The following is an 11,708-nucleotide window of genomic DNA, read 5'->3' on the forward strand; positions in this document are numbered from 1 at the left end:
ACACACAAAGAAAATGAAGGGAGGAAATGAAGAAAAATTGAGAAAAAGAAAAACTAAAAAAGGAGAAAAAAAGGAAAAAGTAAAAACAGAAACAGGCAAAAAAAATTGGGAGAGAAAAGGAGTAGAGAAAAAAGAAAAATGAAAATAAAAAAATAAACAAAATGAAAAAAAGAGAAGTCAAAATCCAACTAGCTAGGGTCAAAGGCCGACAGGTCACCAAAGCTTCCTGGGCTGTAAAGACCAAACACCCAGCCGAGCCAGGGTCTTATATAGACAGGTCTTGCCATGACTTCACAATGTGAAGGCACATGTGAGGGCACAGCAAGAAATGGGCCAATTATGCGATCATGGCTGGGGATGTCTGAGACCCCAGTGGTTTCCTCACTTTTTATTCCCAAAACCCCTTTACTCAACAACAAAAAAAAGACCCCCAATGGGCGTTTTGTTTGTTTGTGTGGGCTTTTCAAGATTGATATTTACTTTGTTAGAAATCAAAATCTATAAGATGGTTCAGTGGCCTTTCACTTCAAGTTTAGAAAACTGTAATTTTGGCTTGTATAGACCTCATAATGTCTACACTTAAAATACCCAGTTCCTGGTCTCAAAATGGTGCTACAACATATAAGGAAATGTTGTGTTGTGTACAACACGATAAGGCTCATTATTAACATCTATAAAGCTCAGAGGAAGATTGCTTTTCATCATATTTTCACTGATAAGGTTGTGAGGAGATTTCTCATCAGAAACCTTGGAGGCTAGAAGGCATGGGTTGATGTGTTTAAAGCGCTGAAGGAAAAAAGCTGTCAACCAAGAATCCTACATTTGGGAAAACTGTCCTTCAAAAATGAGGAAGAAATGAAGACATTCCCAGATCAACGAAAGCTGAAAGCCTTGCCCTGATGACTAGACCGGCCCTGCAGTGAAGGGGGTCCTTCAGGTTGAAATGAAAGGGCACTGAACAAGTAACTCGAAGCCTTCTGAAGAGATAATCTCCGGTAAAGGTAAACAGACAGACAATTGTGAACGCTAGTACTGTTATGACTTTGGTCTGTAGCTCTACTTTTTGTTCTCTATGTTAAGAGACTGATATATTTAAAAACCTAATTATTCATCTATGCTTTTGGACACAAGATGCATAAAGATGTGATTTTGTGACATTAACAACGGACAGAAGGCGGGGTCAGGGCTTTAAAGTAGCTGAGTTTTCATGTGTTATTGAGGTTAAGCTGGTATAAATTGACATTACAATGTTGTAACTTTAGGATGTTAAAAGCAATCCCATGGTAACCACACACAGCTTCTCTCCTTAAACCTCATGAACCAATCTCCGCTAGCTTCAGACGTTTCTTCTGTGGCTTCCTCACCTCTCTCAGCCTTCACAGAATTGAAGAGACTCAGGGCCTTGCTCTGGATTAGGCTTTGGCTTAAGAGAATGTTGTGGCTGATTTGATCTCTTATCCAGACCACTAAAACCTTCTCCATATCAAAATAAGGATGTTTTGCTTTCTTATCATTCACACATTTACTGGAGTAGCACTTTTAATTTCCTTCAAGAACCTGTCTTTTGCATTCACAACTTGGCTAACTTTAGCATAAGAAGCCTAGCTTCCAGCCTCTAGTGTGGCTTTCAACATGCCTTAATCATTAAGCTTAATCATTGCTGGCTTTTGATCGATTTAAAATGAGAGACATATGACTCTTTTTCACTTGAACACTTAGGGGCCAGTATAGGCTTATTAATTGACCTAATTTCAGTTTTGTTGTGCCTCAGGGAATGAGGAGATCAGAGGAGGAGACATGGGGGGGGAATGGCTGGTTAGCGGGACAGTTAGAACACACATAACACTTTGTGGTGTCCCCAAACAATTACAATAGTAACATCATAGATTACTGATCACAGATCACCAAAACAAATATAATGAGACAGTTTGATGTATTTTAAGAATTACCAAAATGTAATAGAGATGTGAAGTGGGCAAATGGAGCCGACAGACTTTCTCAATGCACAATTGCCATGAAACTTTAATTTGTAAAAACTGTGGTATCTGCAAAGCATAATAAAGTGAAGCACAATAAAACGAGGCATGCCTGTATTTTAAAGGAGGAATTTTTTTTTTTAGGCCCTTCCTAAGCTAGAATAAAATTATGCACCCAGAGCGGGGAAAAAACATTCTAGGGGTGTCTGGGTGGCTCAGTTAGGCATCTGACTCTTGAATTAAAAAAAAAAAAATTAATGTTTACTTATTTTTGAGAGAGAGACAGAGACAGAGAACAAGGGGGTAAGGGGAAGAGAGAGAGGGAGACATAGAATCTGAAGCAGGTTCCAGGCTCTGAGCTGTCAGCACAGAGCCAGCACGGCTTGAACCCATGAACCAGAAGATCATGGCCTGAGCCGAAAACGGATGCTTAACCAATTGAATCACCCAGGTACCCCAGCATCTGATTCTTGATTTTGGCTCAGATCATGATCTCACGGTTCGTGAGATCAATCCCCACATTAGGTTCTGCACGTACAGTGCACAGCCTGCTTGGGGTTCTTTCTCTCTCTCTCTCTCTCTCTCTCTCTCTCTCTCTGCCCCTCCCTTGCTTGTGCATGTGCACTCTCTCTCTCTTTCTCAAAATAAATAAATAGGGGCGCCTGGGTGGCTCAGTCGGTTAAGCGGCCGACTTCGACTCAGGTCATGATCTCACGGTCTGTGGGTTCGAGCCCCGCGTCGGGCTCTGTGCTGACAGCTCAGAGCCTGGAGCCTGTTTCAGATTCTGTGTCTCCCTCTCTCTGACCCTCCCCCGTTCACGCTCTGTCTCTCTCTGTCTCAAAAATAAATAAATGTTAAAAAATTAAAAAAATAAATAAACATTAAAAACAAAATAAAAACATTATAATATAGATGTATAGTCCTTCATTATCCAGGCTATAAACCAATTCTTTGAGGAATTGAGGATGACTGTCCTTATCTTACAAATCTTTGCAAAACGAGAAATATAGCTCTAAAAGCATTTCAAACTCCATCTATTCCTTTTTACCAATCCTGAAACCCAAGTACAGCAAAAATTCTGACCTTAGAAAGCCAAAGTTCTTGAGAGAACTTGCATTAAGATTGCTTGTCAAGAACACGGGGCGCCTGGGTGGCTCAGTCGACTGAGCGTCCAACTTCAGCTCAGGTCATAATCTCACAGTTTGTGAGTTCGCGTCCCACGTCGGGCTCTGTGCTGACAATTCAGAGCCTGGAGCCTGCTTCAGCTTCTTTGTCTCCCTCTCTCTCTGCTCCTTTCCCGCTCATGCTCTGTCTCAAAAATAAATAAACATTAAAAAAATTTTAAAAGAAAAAAAGAAGATTACTTGTCAAGAACAAATACAAATCTTGGGGCACCTGGGTGGCCCAGTCTGTTAAGCATCCTACTTCAGCTCAGGTCATGATCTCACAGTTTGTGGGTTTGAGCCCCACGTTGGGCCCTGTGCTGACAGCTCAGAGCCTGGAGCCTGCTTCAGATTCTGTGTCTTCCTCTCTCTCTCTGCTCCTCCCCTGCTCATGCTCTGTCTCTCTCTCTCAAATATAGACCAAAAAAAAAAAAATTAAAAAAAAGAAGAAATACAAATCTTAAGTGACCTCTAAAAGGTTTTAGCCATCTGCGCAGACACACCTAGAACTTATTCCAATTGTTATTTTATAACTAGTGAATTTTACATTATCATACCTATTTCATGGCTAAAGTTTTAAAGTGAAACTATAAGTTCTCTGTGTCTGTAATTTAATTTAAGAGAGAGAGGGAGAGAGAGCATGAGCAAGGGAGAAGGGCAGAGGGAGAGAGAGAGAATCTAAGCAGGCTCTGTGCTGAGCAGAGGGGCTCTGTGCCTACGTGGGGCTCAATCCCATGACCCTGGGATCATGACCTGAGCTGAAATGAAGAGTCTGTTACTCAACTTACTGAGCCACCCAGGCACCCCAGTCTGTATTTTTAGATGTGTCTATATATGTATATTGTAGATTTGTAGCATTTTATCCCTGTGAATGGTATTACCAAAATTAATTTGTAAAAGAACTTTATTTAGTCGGCTTACAGAAAACTAAATGCTTATAGTTCTTCGAAATATAACAGAGAGTAATCCAAATGCTTGCTTGCTTTCTTGATAAAGTTTATTTATTTTGAGAGAGAGAGCACATGTGCAAGCAGGGGAGAGGCAGGGAGAGAGGGAGAATTCCAAGCAGGCTCTGTACTGTCACTGTGGAGCCTGACACAGGGCTTGATCCCACAAACTGTGAGATCATGACCTGAGCCCAAATCCAGAGTCGGTCACTTAAACAACTGAGCCACCCAGGCACCCCTGGAAAAATATTTGGTATTAAAGCTAGTTTAAGTTTGTTGGTTTAATCAAAATAGGCATATCTTCATAGCTATCAGCATAAAATATAAGACTTTTATTCTACCTAGGTTTACCAAAAGTCAAATGAGCTCAAGTAACCTCTAGTACAGAATTTGTCAGCAAAAAAGATAACTTACGATGATGGCTAGCTGTTTAATGTCTCAGGAAATTTTCCCAAGTAGTCTAAACATAATTGTTAAGAACAAGTGAATTACATAGATATAAGATAAACATTTATAAATGAACTTTTCAACAATATTTATGTTTTATTGTTTGTCTATTTAAAGAGTTCCTCCAAATCTTGTTGGTAACTTAAAACTTTAGAGGTTTTGCTAAGTTAAATTAAATGATGTATAGTCATTAAATATCTAGGTCATTTCCAAATAAGACAAAATATCAAATATTAATTGTCTCTTCTGTCTATAAAAGCCTTCCATTTTATATACCTTGTTGGATGCTGCTCTACTCATGAATCTTGCCAATTAGATGTTCAAATCTTATTCAGCTGAGTTTTTAAAATAGTATTATGGAGGAACTAAAGATATTTGGGTCTTTTGGTAAACATGTGTTGTGTAATGTTGAGATTATACTGTGAAGAAGCATATGTTTTTCTAGGGGCACGTGGGTGGCTCAGTTGGTTGAGCGTGCGACTTGGGTTTTTCAGGTCATGATCCTGCGGTTTGTGGTTCCCAGCCCTGTGTTGGGCTCTGCGCTGACAGTACAGAGCCTGCTTGGGATTCTCCGTCTCCCTCTCTCCCTGTCTCTCCCCTGCCCGTTCTTTCTCTCTCCAAAATAAATAAATAAACATTAAAAGAAAAGAAGCATATGTTTCTATAGATTATAAAACATATTCATAAATTTGCCAATCTAAACAATGCTAGTATAATACAATTCACTAGTGCTTACTCTTAGTTCTCACAAGAAATGAAGATTTCTAAGTGTTAAAAATTCTAAATTTCTTTTCTTTTAATGTGTATTTATTCTTGAGGGAGAGAGAGACAGAGTGTGAGTGGGGGAGGGGCAGAGACAGAGGGAGGCACAGAATCTGAAGCAGGCTCCAGGCTCTGAGCTGTCAGCACAGAGCCTGACTCAGGGCTCGAACTCACTGACTGCGAGACCATGACCTGAGCCGAACTCAGATGCTTAACCGACTGAGCCACCCAGCTGCCCCAAGTTAAGTGAGTTTTAATATCAAAAGTAAGCTGGTGCAAAATTAGAATTGGGTTTCTCGCTTTTAAAAGGGCAAAGTTTTCTTGGACTTTTGATTTGTTTTTGATAACAGACTGCAAAAGAAGTTTCTTTACCTTTTATAATAATCTGCCTAGAAAGCAGAGATTCTGTGTTTTATCAAAATAATTTTCTGTGCTTTATCAGATCTTTCATTGGTTTTGCTCATAACTGCATACCATTTTTGTATTTGTCCTTAAAATCTTTTGTCACTTCAGTTGAATAAATAATTAAGTATTATTTCATAGTGATCTGTGATCCTATTTGGTCAAGTATTCAAACCATTCGATATTTTTGACAAAGTTTCCAAAATAAAATTCTCAATAAAATCTTTTTTGACCTCAAACTAAGTTTTGAAAATTTCTAGAGGGTCCCTGGAATATCTCAAAAGATTCGTTCTCTCCTTATACAAAGAGAGCTGGTACACTAATTGGGTTTATTTGATATGTTAACTTACAAGGGAAGGATTGTCAAATAAGTAATGATAAACGTTCTTAGATTATATTGTATGTTATTGATATTATTAACAAAGTATTTTAGAAATTGTATCAAATTAATAAAATTCTGATATGTACTGATATACCGTGTTGTTTTTTTTTTTTTAAACAGAGCCTGGCGTGGGGCTCAAACCCACAAACCGTGAGATCATGACCTAAGCTAAAACCAAGAGTCAGACACTTAACCATCTAGCCACCCAGGTGCCCAACCTCAAGATTTGAAAAACTCAACGTGAGATTCCTTTGTTTTTATTTTTATTTCTTTAAGTTTGTTTATTTATTTTGAGAGAGAGAGTGCACATATGAGCAGGGGAGGGGCAGAGAGACAGGGAGAGAGAGAATCCCAAGCAGGCTCCATGCCATTAGCATGGAGCCTGACATAGGGCTCCATACCACGGAGCTGTGATATCATGAGGTGAGCCAAAATCAAAAGTCAGATGCTTAACTGACTGAGCCACCCAGGTGCCCCCAATCTGAGATTCCTTATGAAAAGTTCCAGCAAAGTAGATTTTAAGAAGCCTATATGATCAATCACTATTCTTGATGCACTTATGTAAATAATGAGGCCAAGTTGATTGAAACTAGACTTGATTTGCAGATGAATTAGCCTTGTTGTGACTGCCTTTGATAAAAATAGGGGTGACTGTACAGAGAAAAACTATGTTTCAGTAACACACGTTTGTGGATATCAAATTCTACTGCTGTTAATTCTCTTTGAGATTTTGTTTTCTATCTGTAAACTGGACTAGATCCTAATTTTTCTAGTTTCCTCCAATATTTGACTACAAATCTCCAGACTAATGTTTCCAGCTTTTCTCCCACCCTTTTGACATGGAATCCTTGAGAACTAAAACTGCCATTTTTCTAAAGCCATGCAAGCTAAAGTTGGACAACTTGATATAAATTTCAGAGAAGTCACCACAATTGCTCATGTATGGACAATCTTCATGCTTGTTGCAGTGTGGCCCCTCAGAAAGACCACCAGTGACAAACTACAAACCAGAAAAATCTATCAGAGTGCCTCTAACTGAAGATATTTTGAGCAAGGCATCTAGAAATCTTCCTGACTCACTGCCTTCAGAACTCAGAAACTGGGATAACAGTCTGCTCCAATCATTGGTCATTGTTTTTCTTTTGTTTCCATAGAAATGCCGCCTGTTAAATACCTGACTGTTTGCACCATAGCCCTAACTTTGGGATCCCACCTGAATCAACACCTCCTGAAATGAAGTACAACTGTTTAACTGAACAGACTTATTCTCAGGACTAAGAGACTGGTTCAGTGAGATGGAGCCATCTACCAACTCAACTTCAGGATTGTCAAACTTCTTGGGGAAGTTTCCAAGGTGGAACTGAGGGGAAGAGCAAATTACGTGACCCCAAAATATGTCATTTTGTCTTGTGGGTTATTTTGAGCTGAAGGCAGACTCAAGAAAAACTTTCAGTTCTCCCTAATCACCTAAAAGAATTTAGATAGGGGACCTGGCCCAAAAAGAGAGCTATTATTAGAGATAAATTTTTACTTGAAAGACCTATGTGGATGGCAGGGCAAACATTCATTCTTATTGTCCTGTCACCCACTTTCCCTTTGAAGCCCCAGGTCCCTATCCCATTTCTTCATTCAGTATGGCACGTAAGCCTCATCTGATGGTCTTGTCTTTGGGTCTCATATTCTGACGGGACTTCTGTGTGTATGTCATTAAATGTTTTCCTCCTGTTAACCTGTTTTATATCAACTTACCAGCCAAAGAACCTAGAAGGGTAAAGGAGGAATTCTTCCTCCCAATGTAAAAAGTATTTGTTCTTTCATCTTTTTGGCTCGTTTTGCTTTGTGTACTTCCCTCATGGTTCATCGGTGTTCTAGCATGTGTCAGAATTTCCTTCCTTTTTAAGGATGAGTAATATTCTATAATATTGTAGGCATATGCTAAATTTTGTTCATCCATTCATTCACTGATGGACAATTCAGTTATTTCCATCTTTTGGCTCTTGTGAATAATACTGTTATGAACAGTGGTGTACAAATATTTGTGTGAATACCTGCTTTCAGTTCTTTGGGTATATACCCATAAGGGGGGTTGCTGAACCATATGGCAATTCTATGTTTAAATTTGGATGAAGTCTAATTTGTCTATTTTTTCTTTTGTTGCTTGTGCCTTTTGTTTCATATCCATAAAACCATCATCAAATCCACTGTCATGAAGCTCTTGTCCTGTATTTTCTACTAAGAGTTTTATAGTTTTACTTCTTACATTTAAGTCTTTGATCCACAGTGTGCAGATTTTATTACGCGCTAAATTAGTGATCTTTTAAAATATATAAACCCGGAGTGCCTGGGTGGCTCAGTCAGTTGAGCATCGGACTCTTCATTTCGGCTCAGGTGGTGGTCTCATGGTTCGTGGGTTCAATCCCCGAGTCGGGCTCTGTGCTGACAGTACAGACCCTGTTTTGGATTTTCTCTCCTTCTTCCTCTCTCTCTTCTCCTCCCCTGCTCACGTGGGCTCTCTCTCAAAATAAATAAATAAACTTAAAAAAAAAAAAAATATATATATATATATATATATATATATATATATATATGAACCCAATCACGTCACACAGAAATTTGCTGAGCTCTTTTATCTCATTCAAATTAAAAATCATTCTTACCCTAGTCTGCGGGGCTCTACCTGATCTGGTTTACACTTGTCTGACTTGAACAAATTCTAGGAGCACTGCCCACACCATGCTATTTCTCAAACATGCCAAGCACATTCCCACTTCAAAGAATTTATACTAGCTATTCCTTTTTCCAGGAACACACTTCCCTTCAGATCTCTGATTATATGCCCCCCTCTCAATGAGGCCTTTCTGGAGAACTTGAAGAAGGATTACTCTGCTTTTGTTTTCTTATTAGCATTTGTCACTGCTTGACATCTTACTTGTTTTTCCCTTGTGTCCCCCAAAGAGAATATAAACTCTAGGAAGGCAAATATCTTGGCGTCTCTTTTGTTGTAATAGTATTCCCAAATTTTTATCTGAATGCTCAGAATAAAGCCACTTAGGGGTGGCCAATGGGTGAAAAACTTCTAAGCCATATCTTAAAAATAAGGAGTGTACCTCCTTTTCTCTCTTTCTACTGGCTAGAATTGGATGTGTTGGCAATCAGTTTTAAACTATTTAGATGATGACAACTCCTTAAAGATGACAAAGCAACAAGACTGATGAAACCTGGGTAACTGTTGATTTCTTAAAATAAAACCGTTGTAAAGCCTTGGTCTTCTCTCCCTTAAATTTTTTTTTAAATATTCATTTTTGAGAGAGAGACAGAGCGTGAGCAGGGGAGGGGCAGAGAGAGAGGGAGACACAGAATCCAAAGCGGGCTCCAGGCTCCAAGCCGTCAGCATGGAGCCCAATGTGGGGCTTGAACCCATGAGCCGTGAGATTATGACCTGAGCTGAAGTTGGACGTTTGACCGACTGAGCCATCCAGGTGCCCCAGGCTTCTCTTTTTTTGAGAAAGGGCACATTTTATTTGAAAGAGAACATTGCACACGACCAAAAGATGAAGGCAGCCCAAAGAGCATCCTATACATCATGCTCAAATAGATACACAGGATGACAGGTGAAGAATACTAAGAGTACACTTGATGTGATGAGCACTGAGAAATGTATAGAATTTTTTTAATGTTTACTTTTGAGAGAAAGAGTGAGTGGGGGAAGGGCAAAGAGAGAGGGGAACGGAGGATCCAAAGCAGGCTCTGCGCTGACAGCAGCAAGCCCGATGCAGGGCTCAAACTCACGAACCATGAGATCGTGACCTGAGCCAAAGTCAGACGTGCAACTGACTGAGCCACCCAGGCACCCTATAATGTACAGGAATTTTGACTCACTATATCATACTCCTGAAATTAATATAATACTGTCCATTAATTATACTTGAATAAAAAACATTTTTAAAGGTACATAGGATGTTCTGCTAATAAGAAAGATAAACTGGAATATGTATCCTTTGGGACACGTCCCTAGTCATATCTCTCTGAGGGGCTGGAAAACTCCTTTTTTTTTTTTTCCAGAAGGTTTTTAATGTTTATTTATTTTTGAGAGACAGGAACAAAGCATGAGTCGGGGGAGGGGCAGAGAGAGGAAACAGAATCCAAAGCAGGCTCCAGGCTCTGAGCTGTTAGCACTGAGCCCAACATGGGGCCCAAACCCAAGAGCCATGAGATCATGACCTGACCTGAAGTCAGATGCTTAACCCACTGAGCCACCCAGGTGCCCCTGGAATACTCTTAATCATTTATTTGAAGGCAACTGTGGTTCATTAAACATAGAGCCATTCAAGGGTGCCTTCTTGTTTTTTATAAAAACATTCTTAGATTTTTTTTTTTTTTTAGTCTTCATTTGTTACTTTCATTCTATGTTCTCTCAAGGTCATCAGATTACTTCCTGTACTGATTGTCTTAATGTTAACACCAAGGAGGTCATTAGCTATGATCAAGTCGTCTAGGGTTTATGGGAGCAGCAGCCAGCATCATTCTGCTTGTATGAATCGTACTTCTTGGTCCTTCCATTGGTCAGAGGGAATTGGCTCTCCCTGCCAATGTGGCCCTGTCTGATAACTGCTGGATCTAAATTTCCTACTAGGTTTGTGGCCATGGTAATTGGCATGTCTCCCCTTGAATCATATCCACCCAACTGGTTTCACAGTTCCAATAATGTTTCCTGAATTTCTCTCTCACCACCAGAATTTGAGTAATATTTTCTTTGTCCTAATGACATCAGTTTCATCAATAAGAATGATGGATGGTGCATGTTCCTCAGCAACTTGAAACAATTCTTGTATGAGTTTGGGTGCATCACCTAGGTACTTCTGAGTAATTCAGAGCCAGCTGCTCTCAAGAAAGTGGCTAAGGTTTGGTTTGCTACTGCTTTGGCTAGTAAGGTTTTACCTGTGCCAGGTGAAGCATAAAGAACAGGGCACCTGGGTAGCTCAGTCGGTTAAGCATCCAACTTTGGGTCAGGTCATGATCTCACGGTTCGTGGGTTTGAGCCCCACATCAGGCTCTGTGCTGATAGCTCAGAACCTAGAGCCCACTTCGGATTCTTTGTCACCCTCTCTCTCTGTTCCTCTCCCACTCGCACCCTGCGTGTGTCTCTCTCTCAACCTTAAATACAGATTAAAAAAAAAAATTAAAAAAAAAAAAAGGATGACTCTCTCAGGGGCCTCATACCCATTTTTAAAAATAATATTCAGGATGAGCAAAAGTAAACTCACAGATTCCATAATTTTCTGGCTTTGGTTGTCCAACCCGCCAATAACAGCATAGGTCTCCTGGAAGAGCTTTTCTACCTTCATTGCGGTGACCAGGGGATCCATGTCATCCATGCACTTTATGGTTGAACAGGACCAAGCAGTTGGGTTCCAGCAGACTGTTGTCTACAAATGAAAGAATGCTGGTATAGTATTCTGAGTCCAGAGATGTAGACACAATGGCACATCTTTGATCATCAATGACCTCTTCTAAGGTTCCTACCAACATAGGGGTCCCCCTCAGATCATCCACCATTGATCTTTCTTCCCCCTGCCTTTCTCCTAAAGGCTTCATTTATTCCTAATTCTGTCTTTTTAAAAAAAAAAAT

General features: G+C 39.8%; 1 long non-coding RNA gene and 1 pseudogene across 1 annotated transcript; one reads left to right on the forward strand and one right to left on the reverse strand.

Annotated features, from left to right (window-relative positions):
• Positions 1–54: 54 nt before the first annotated feature.
• Positions 55–8,470, forward strand: LOC123383798. Its single transcript, XR_006594009.1, has 3 exons — positions 55–1,001; positions 6,200–6,319; positions 7,234–8,470. It is a non-coding gene; the product is annotated as an uncharacterized LOC123383798 (long non-coding RNA).
• Positions 8,471–10,253: 1,783 nt separating this feature from the next.
• Positions 10,254–11,445, reverse strand: LOC101087720 (annotated as a pseudogene).
• Positions 11,446–11,708: the final 263 nt, after the last annotated feature.

Source organism: Felis catus, chromosome A2, assembly GCF_018350175.1.
Source record: "Felis catus isolate Fca126 chromosome A2, F.catus_Fca126_mat1.0, whole genome shotgun sequence".
Classification (NCBI taxonomy): Eukaryota; Metazoa; Chordata; class Mammalia; order Carnivora; family Felidae; genus Felis; species Felis catus.